This window comes from Magnolia sinica, chromosome 19, assembly GCF_029962835.1.
Source record: "Magnolia sinica isolate HGM2019 chromosome 19, MsV1, whole genome shotgun sequence".
Classification (NCBI taxonomy): domain Eukaryota; kingdom Viridiplantae; phylum Streptophyta; class Magnoliopsida; order Magnoliales; family Magnoliaceae; genus Magnolia; species Magnolia sinica.
Window position 1 is genome coordinate 8,994,917 of NC_080591.1, and position 10,056 is coordinate 9,004,972.

The 10,056-nt window shown below is 38.7% G+C and overlaps 1 long non-coding RNA gene across 1 annotated transcript; it reads right to left on the reverse strand.

Moving 5' to 3' along the window:
* Positions 1 to 4,098: 4,098 nt before the first annotated feature.
* Positions 4,099 to 4,716, reverse strand: LOC131234895 (uncharacterized). Its single transcript, XR_009165831.1, has 2 exons — positions 4,632 to 4,716; positions 4,099 to 4,591 (listed from the first exon to the last, which is right to left on the reverse strand). It is a non-coding gene; the product is annotated as an uncharacterized LOC131234895 (long non-coding RNA).
* Between the last annotated feature and the right edge of the window lie 5,340 nt (positions 4,717 to 10,056).

Consider the following 10,056-nt stretch of genomic DNA (forward strand, 5'->3'; position numbering starts at 1 on the left):
ACCCACCTGATGAACAGGGTAGATCTCATGTACGTCATCCTCCACGTGCTGCTCGGTTAGTAGTAGGCATGCACTTCATGCATGGTGCTCTTTTTGTAATTTCTTTCCTGTGTGCATGCAGCCACCTAATCAACGAATGGATGAGGAAAACTCACCTTCTAAAATAGGGCTAGCCCATCTAATTTTTTTTCTGGCTAGGGTCATGGGCCTTTTAATAATGGGCAGATTGGGGCTAGCCTAGCACGGCCCATTGCCATCCCTATTTGGGCCAAAAAGGTAGATGCCCAGACCCATCCTGATTAGTAATCAGGCCTTTGATTTTCAAGCCCAAGCCTGCCCATTTAATCCTATAAATTGGCCATTCCTCAGGCTCAGGTCAGGCCTAACAGAAAAAATTGCAAAATCTAGGGGCAGGGCCAACCTATTTTTTAAATTGGACTTCAAATTAGGCCCATACGAGCCCATTAGAGGCCTGGACCGACTGGTAGAGGTCTGCGCCCAAAGCCCAACAGGCCAACCTGACCTGTTGCCACCCCTAATAAAAATATTGCATGATAGGCCTTAGGCATCCTATTTCCATATAAGCAATACCATAATCATACATATAGCTGGTTATCAAAAGTCAAACATATTTTCTTTGTGCAAGTGGGGTCCACCTTTCTGTTATCCACACCATCCACCACGTCGGGATTTGTTACGGATGGGCCATGCTGCAAAAATCTCCCCATTGGAGAGTGCAATCGTTTGATGCGTGCGTTGTGAATAGAAAGTGGAAAAAGGTGCAACCAAGTGTTCGCATTGGGTGAGAAGATGTCCACTCAGCACAAGGCTAACCCATCCATGAACTGGGGCTGAAAGTCAGGCAGGTTCAACCCCACCGACCTGTGACCGACTCAACATTGGGTTGGGCTCTAGTAGAATGTATCAGGTTTGGTCTTGGACTTGGGCTATACAAACACCAACTCAATAAAACTTGAATCAGGCTTGAGTTAAAAGTCTCGGATTGCCGACCAAATACGAACCCGATCGATATATAAGTTACTTATAAATTATAATTGAGTGTAGATCATCTATGTTGAAGGCACATGAAATTTCAATGCCGTCGGGTCTCATTGGTCCACGCCATTTCCAACGACTCAAGCTAACAAGATACACCAGATTTTTCTCTCCCAAATAAATTGCATGCTACATAGCATGACTTTTAAAGGAATAGTTGTCCTATATTTTAGCTTACTTGTTTAGAAAATTGAAGTTCTTTACTATAAATAACTACATATATAAGTAATAAAATCATAGGTATATAAAATAAGATTTGTATTAAAATATAATAGACTAATGTAATAATGAAAATGCTAACATTTTTAGATGATTTTACATGTAAATTATTATTTAGTAGTTTAATAGTTGTTGAGTTTGGATGGCTGAAGATAGTCTATCAAAAAATGTTATGTCTGAGGGGGAGTAGCAACCCATGTTGATCGTCATCATTTTCTTCATATATGTTTCAAGTTGACAATAATTGATATCCGTGCTCCAGCTTGAGGGGGAGTATTAGAGTATGGGATACTTATGTGCATGTGTGCATGTATATTCAACTTTTTAGATGAATTCATATATATATATATATATATATATATATATATATAAAGATCTGTATAGATTTTTTTTTACAGATCTCTCACATCTTTTATATATTTCTATCATTCTCAATGAAATAAATAAATATTAGTTTTCTTCATGTACTATTTAGTACTTAACAAGTTTGACTCATACCATGTTACTAGACCTATTTGGGGGCCGTCATTTGGGATCCAAATCAAGGTTGATATTGAAATTGCGTGGATTATGTACAATAGTATGTACAGAAGCTTAGCGGGGGTTAGAATTATGGCTAAGTCTTAAGAGGTGAATAGGACCACTCAAAATTCTTTGCATAATTAGCTAATTTACCAATTCAATTCAATAATACAAATAACACTTTAGGCTTCCAAGCCAAAGTGGGTCTAATCACATATAAATAAGATAGTAATATTGTGTTATATATAAATTAAGTGTTTAACATACAATCCAATTCAAGCATTTATATAATTCAACTACTCAAACACATAAACATGAATAGATTGTAAATATCATCAATTGCAAACACAAGAATATATAGTAGTTTCGCTACTTGCTTACTCCACTCCTAACGGACACAATCTCCTCGAGTGTACCGGAAATTCACCATTAGAGGTTATCTAACCTTCACAACGGCTACTTCTACGTAAACCACTAACGTACACATACACTCTTATGTCAGAACACGTTTCCACTTATGTCAGTGACTCACACAAGAGACTCTAGTTAGTTTTTTATTGGCTAACCAACAACCACTAGCGATCTTGATCCAAGGCCCTACGTATACTCTCATTAAATACTCCCTATGGAGACTAACATGTACACATCTGTGTCTGGTGAATGCGATCTTAATCCAAGGTCCTACGTATACTCCCACTAGAGGCTCCATATGGAGAATAACATGTACACACCTGTGCATGTTAGGTGAATGCAGTCTTAATCCAACTCCCTAACCTGTGTCTGGTGAATTCGACCATACACAAGAATATATTCGAATTTGGGTCACAAACTCTACACCCAATCCTACACAAAGAGTGTGAATGGACTCTAGAATTACTAACATTACTTGTCGAATTGAGTCCCTTTTGTAGTGCCTTCTTGAGATGCTTGATATATGTTCCCCCGTGCTTCAATTAACTTCTTAATTGCTCCCATGATCGTTGATGAAGATACTTCAGCTCTTATAATCAACCACCTTACATATGATTCTCCGATGAGGTGAAGGTAGTGGAATCTCTTACAACTAATTGATAATTGATTTTCAAAGGAGATTCACTTAAATGGGTCTTCCAGATGATATAGACAATGATATACTTATATACTTAATGCCTAATCTTTAGAAAATGATGGAGATCAAGTGTATATTCACAATGGAAGTTGAAATCCTCGTTAGAGTAGTAATCTCAAGGAAGATGACTTGAATCACATAGGTTTAAAGGCTTAAGATGAGATATATGAGTGGAGAATCAACTAAACTCTAATTGAGAAAATTCAGAAATAATCAGTTTGGTTGTTGGATTGTTTCTTCAATGGAATCAAACTGATCTTCAATTCTATCGAGTCCCATAAATGGACTCTTGATAGGATCGAGATCCACTCGACAACTGTTGTTTTTGGGCTGTTTAATTTACAACAGCTTTGTACCTCTTTAACATATCTTATCATGTTCCAATTGAGCTCCTAAGGCTGGGAAATGATCAAACAAGTGTCTACCTATCTGAGAATCGATCATCTAGAGGCTAAGTTGTTTTTGGTCTAAGGTTAGGATCACCAAGGCACCTCTTGATTTACATGTTCTTCACTTATCGATGCTTTATGTCCTCTTGCATGCGTATTCAGTATTTAGCTTCTAAGGGCTCAACCGACTCACTGACACACGGACCCACGTGATTGATAAATAGGTGCACAAATAAGTGCACTAAGACATACCAATCAAACTAAGATTCGACTAATTTATAATCTTAAAAAGAATATAAATGTTGATATCCTTGCTCTAACTTGAGAGGGAATATTGGAGTATGGGATACTTATGTGCGTTTGTATATCTATAGCTATACATACTACTATAGATGGCTTTTTAGATGAATTCATGTATATCTATTGAGATCTTTATAGATTTTTACAGATCTCTCACCTCTTCTATATATTTTCGTATTCTCAATGAAATAAACAAATTTTAGTTTTTATAATATACTCTCTAATGCTTAATAGATTTAACTCGAACCAAGTTAGTAGACCTATCTAGGGCTCGTTGCGTGGGATCCAAATTAGGGTTAATACCAATCAAACTAAGATTCAACTGGTTTATAGCCTTAGAAAGAATAGGGCTATCAATGGGTCAGACCAATGGGCCTAGTCCTAGTCAGTCCTAGGTTTGGACCCACATTTTGAGACCATTAGGTTGGATCCATGCCCAAGCCATAAGATTTGATTAATAGGCGGACCCAGGCTCTGCCTAATCCAACCCAGATCCAAGCAATATCCTATTTTTAAGCAAACAAAAATGAGCTGAATTGCTCCAGCCAAACATCACAAGGATGATATCCAATGGCTTTATATATGCCCATAAAATCCGCTCATATGGTACATTGTTCGATTTTGCCACATCAATTGCTTTTGTCGAAGCAATTCCTTAGAAAGGCCATCTCTTGAGTAGGCAATTTCCCAAAATCCACGACCACCAACGATACCCGTTAAGGGACGACCAATCACTTTGTTTGGACCATCCAATCAATCTAAATAGCCAAAACCCAATTCAAGAGGTGGTTCTGATGGACAGACCAGATCAATTAGCATATTCACCAATGAGTTTCCTGCCCACTTTTGTATAATTAATTAATTGCAATTCAATTGAATTGAGTATCCAAACGCTCCATGAAATTATCATCAATCAAGCTTCCTTATTGTAGCTCTACAAATGGAGCTAAATAAGCTTCTTACAAAGCAATTGCTTGATATTGGAACTCATTTCAATCTCAAGAGAAGCCAAATTAATGTGATTAACTTACCATCACGGAGAAATGTCGCGACCATCCAATTTCTACCAGAGGCCACAAGCTCCAAAGAGAAATAAGACCCACAAATCGCAATATTAACAAAGAGTGTGGATCCTCTGCCTCCCGGAGGCAGGAACTCCCTGCCTCCAGCGTTTTTATTGGTCAACGTAATTGCAAGTGCCACCTCATCAATATTTTAAATATAATAGAAAAAGTAAATTAAAGAAAAACTATAACGGAGACGTTAAACGGAAGCGGTTTGCGCGTACAGTACGTCAGTACCATAAGCGTAATGAGTAGAGTCTGTGAAGCCCACCGTTATTCTCATTCGTGCAATGTATCAACTCCATCCATTTCTTTTATCATCTAATTTTAGTGTTTTACAATAAAAATTAATCATATTCCAGGATCAAGTGGACCACACCACCTGAAACATTGTGAATTGAATTCTACCATTGAAAAGTTTTTGGGGCCATGGAAGTTTTATATCAAGATGATATTTGTTTTTGCCATTCATCCATGTCTTTATGATCTTATGTACAGTTTGGATGAAAAATAAAAATCATTGGGGGCTTAGAAACACTTCAATGGTGAAAATCAATATTTCCACTGTTTCCTTCGGTATGGTCCACTTGAGCTTTTGATATACTTCAGTTTTGGGCTCAACTCCTAAAATGATCTGAAAATACGGATGGACGGTGTGGATAAACCACATGAATTCACAATGGGCTCAATAGAGTTTACACATTACGATAAGACTCGGTACGCAATCCGATTTCACATTTTAGACGCGGATTTCCTGCCAAAGCCTTTTGCAATACGATGCTACACAAGGATTACAGATGGGCCCACTGTGACGTTTGTGATAAATCCAACCCGTTCATCCATTTTTAGAAATCATTTTAGGACATCATACCAAAACTAATGAATATACAAAACTCAAATGGGCCACACGAGAGGAAACAGTGGTGATTTAGTGTCCACCATTGAAATATTTATATGGCCACAAAAGTTTCGGTCTAATATTTTAGCGTTTTCACTTCATCCTAGTAAAAATGACCTTATATACAATTTGGATGGCATATAAACATCAAGAGGCACAGGAAGGTTTCAACGGTAGGAATTTCTTTCTCCACTGTTTCATCTTGTATGGCCCAGTTGAGTTTTTTATCATCCTAATTTTTTGTTACATGTTTTAAAATGAGCTCTAAAAATAGATGAATGGATTGGAATACTTATAAACACACAGTAGACCCGCCATACATCCAGTGCTGGAACTTCATGTAAAATGCTTTCCCCAGTGAATCCGCATCCACGGTTTTCATTGGAAACGTATTGACTACTCCCCTGCCACTTGGTGCTATGTGGGCCCACCATGAGGTATAACCCAATCTCAAGTGGATCACATTGCCTGAAACAGTGTTGAATGAACGTTAACCATTAAAAACTTTTTGAGGACCATAAAAGTTTTAGATCATGCCGATCTTTGATTTTTCCCTTCACTTGGGTCTTTGTGACCAAACCAACATATTGGATGTCAAATAAACAGTACGGTGGGCCTTATGAGGACTTTAATGATGGATATCCAATCACCATTGCTTTCCTATGGTATGGTCCATATGAGATTTATATTCCTCTCATTTTTGGGATCAACTCTTAAAATTATATGTGAAAATAGATTAACAGAATGGATGAAACACATACATCCTGGTGGGGAAGTGATGTCACCCATTTATATGGGTCTCACAATGATGTATGTTTTGTATCCACACCGTCCATCCATTTGGAGAGATCATTTAAGGCATGAGCCAAAGAATGAATCAAATCCAAAACTCGAGTGAACCCCACCATAGAAAACAGTGGAGAGAGTCACGCCCACCATTTATTATGACTGAATCCAATCCAAACCCCGTCACTTTGAACCGCAACCCCGTCACTTTGTCTACTGAATCCCGTTACTTTGTACTGCAACCTCGTCACTTTGTCTAGTGAACCCCGTCACTTTGTCTAGTAACTATACTTAACCTCATCACTTTGTCCAATAACCCTACTTAACCCCATCACTTTGTCTAGTAAAACCCCATCATAAAGTGACCGAGTACTTCACAAAGTGACGAGGTAAAGTGGACAAAGTGACGAGGTTGCAAAGTATTACAAAATGACGACGAAAATGTGAAAGTGATGATGACAAAGTGACGTGAATGATATGCGAATGTGATGGCACAGATAAAGTAAGCGATGTTGCGTCTGAAATGACGAGGTTCACTAAACAAAGTGGCGCGGTATAAAGTGACGGAGGTCAGTAGACAAAGTGACGAGGTTGCAGTATAAAATGACAGGGTTCACTAGACAAAGTGACGAGATTGCAGCACAAAGTGACGAGGTTGTAGCATAAAGTGACGGGGCACAGTAGACAAAGTGACAATGTTGTAGTACAAAGTGATGGAGTTTAGTAGATAAAGTGACAGGGTTACAGTACAAAGTGACGGGGTTCAGTAGACAAAGTGACGAGGTTGCAGTACAAAGTGACTAGGTTCACTAGACAAAGTGACGGGATTACAGTACAAAGTGACGGGGTTCACTAGACAAAGTGATGAGGTTGTAGTATAAAGTGATGGGGTTCAGTAGACAAAGTGATGGGGTTGCAGTACACAGTGATGGGGTATAGTAGATAAAGTGACGAGGTTGTAGTACAAAGTGACGGGGGTTGATGAAGACAAAGTAGCGATGTTGCGGTCTGAAAGTAGCGGGGTTCACTGACAAAGTAACGAGATTGCGGCCTGGTGACGGGGTTCGATGACAAAGTAGCGATGTTGCGATGCAAAGTGAGGGGGTTCAGTAGATAAAGTTTCGGGGTTGCAATACAAAGTGTCGAGGTTCACTAGACAGTGACGAGGTTGCAGTACAAAGTGACGGGGTTCACTAGACAAAGTGACGGGGTTCGATGACAAAGTGAGCGGGGTTGCGGTCTGAAAGTGACGGGTACGATGAAAGTGCGAGGTTGCGGTCTGAAGTAACGACGGGTTCGATGAGACAAAGTGACGAGGTTGCGGTCTGAAAGTGATGGGGTCATTTAGGCAAAGTGAGGAGATTGCACACAAAATAACGAGTACGATGACAAAGTGCGAGGTTGTAGCGTAAAGTGACGGGGTCCAATAGACAAAGTGATGATGTTGTAGTATAAAGTGACGGAGTTCGATGAAAAAGTGCGGGGTTGCGGTCTGAAAGTGACGGGGTTCGGCTACAAGTAGCGAGGTTGCGGTCTGAAAGTGCGGGATTGATAGGCAAAGTGCGGGGTTGCGGTTAGTGACGGGGTTCGGTAGACAAAGTGACGAGGTTTGGATTGGATTGAGTTGTAATAAATGGTGGGTGTCTCTCTCCCTATTGTTTCATGGTGGGGTCGCTCGAGTTTTGGATTTGATTCATTCTTTGGCTCATGCCCTAAAATGATATCTCCAAATGGATGGACGGTGTGGATACAAAACATACATCATAGTGTGACCCATATAAATGGGTGACATCACTTCCCCACCATGATGTATGTGTTTCATCCATTCCATTAATCTATTTTTACATATAATTTTAGGAGTTGATCCCAAAAATGAGAGGAATATAAATCTCATATGGACCATACCACAGGAAAACAATGGTGATTGGATATCCATCATTAAAGTCCTTATAAGGCCCACCGTACTATTTATTTGACATCCAATATGTTGGTTTGGTCATAAAGACCCAAGTGAAGGGAAAAATCAAAGACTAGCTTGATCCAAAACTTTTATGGTCCTCAAAAAGTTTTTAATGGTTAACGTTCATTCAACACTATTTCATGCAATGTGATCCACTTGAGATTGGGTTATACCTCATTTTTGGTCTCAGACCATAAAATGATCTAGAAAAATAAATGGACGGCATGGATGAAACACATATATCATGGTGGGCCCACATAGCACCAAGTGGCAGGGGAGTAGCCAATATGTTTCCAATGGAAATCGTGGATGCGGATTCACTGGGAAAAGCATTTTGCATGAAGTTCCAGCGCTAGATGTATGGTGGGGTCCACCGTGATGTTTATAAGAATTTCAATCCATTCATCCATTTTTAGAGCTCATTTTAAGACATGTAACAAAAAATTAGGATGATAAAAAACTCAATTGGGCCATACAAGATGAAATAATGGAGAAAGAAATTCCTACCGTTGAAACCTTCCTGTGCCTCTTGATGTTTATATGCCATCCAAATTGTATATAAGGTCATTTTTACCAGGATGAAGTGAAAACGCTACAATATTAGACTGAAACTTTTGTGGCCATATAAATATTTCAACGGTGGACACTAAATCACCACTGTTTCCTCTCGTACGGCCCATTTGAGTTTTGAATAATCATTAGTTTTGGTATGATGTCCTAAAATGATTTCTAAAAATGGATGAACGGGTTGGATTTATCACAAACGTCGCAGTGGGCCCATCTATAATCCTTGCATAGCATCTTATTGCAAAAGGCTTTGGCAGGAAATTTGCGTCTAAAATGTGAAATCGGATTGCGTACCGAGTCTTATCGTAATGAGTAAACTCTATTAAGCCCATTGTGAATTCATGTGGTTTATCCATGCAGTCCATCCGTATTTTCAGATCATTTTAGGAGTTGAGCCCAAAACTAAACTATATTAAAAGCTCAAGTATACCGTACCAAAGGAAACAGTGGAAATATTGATTTTCACCGTTGAAGTGTTTCTAAGCCCCCAATGATTTTTATTTTTCATCCAAACTGTACATAAGATCACAAAGACATGGATGAATGGAAAAAACAAATATCATCTTGATATAAAACTTCCATGGGCCCCAAAAACTTTTCAATGATAGAATTCAATTCACACTGTTTCAGGTGGTGTGGTCCTCTTGATCCTTGGATATGATTAATTTTTGTTGTAAAACACTAAAATTACATGATAAAAGAAATGGATGGAGTTGATACATTGCACGAATGAGAATAACGGTGGGCTCCACAGACTTTACTCATTACACTTACCGTACTGAGGTACTCAGCGCGCAAACCGCTTCCGTTTAACGTCTCGGTTATAGTTTTTATTAAATTTACTTTTTCTATTATATTTAAAAAGTTCATGAGGTGGCACTTACAGTGCCGTTGACCAATGGAAACGCTGGAGGCAGGGCCTCCGGGAGGCAGAGGATCCGCACTCTATTAACAAAACATAAACGATATTTCGCCGGAGCTTTACTGTTGGTTACTAACAAAACATCACCAACCTTATATCCAATCTCATCCGTTTGAGACTGGAAAAAAAAGGTAAAAAGAAAGTAAAAAATGGGAGAGAAAAAAAAAAACAAACAAACAAACAAACAAAAACAAACAAAAAACCAAAATAAATAAATAAATAAATAAAATCCTCAAAACGCCAAAAACACCAAAATTACAAACAA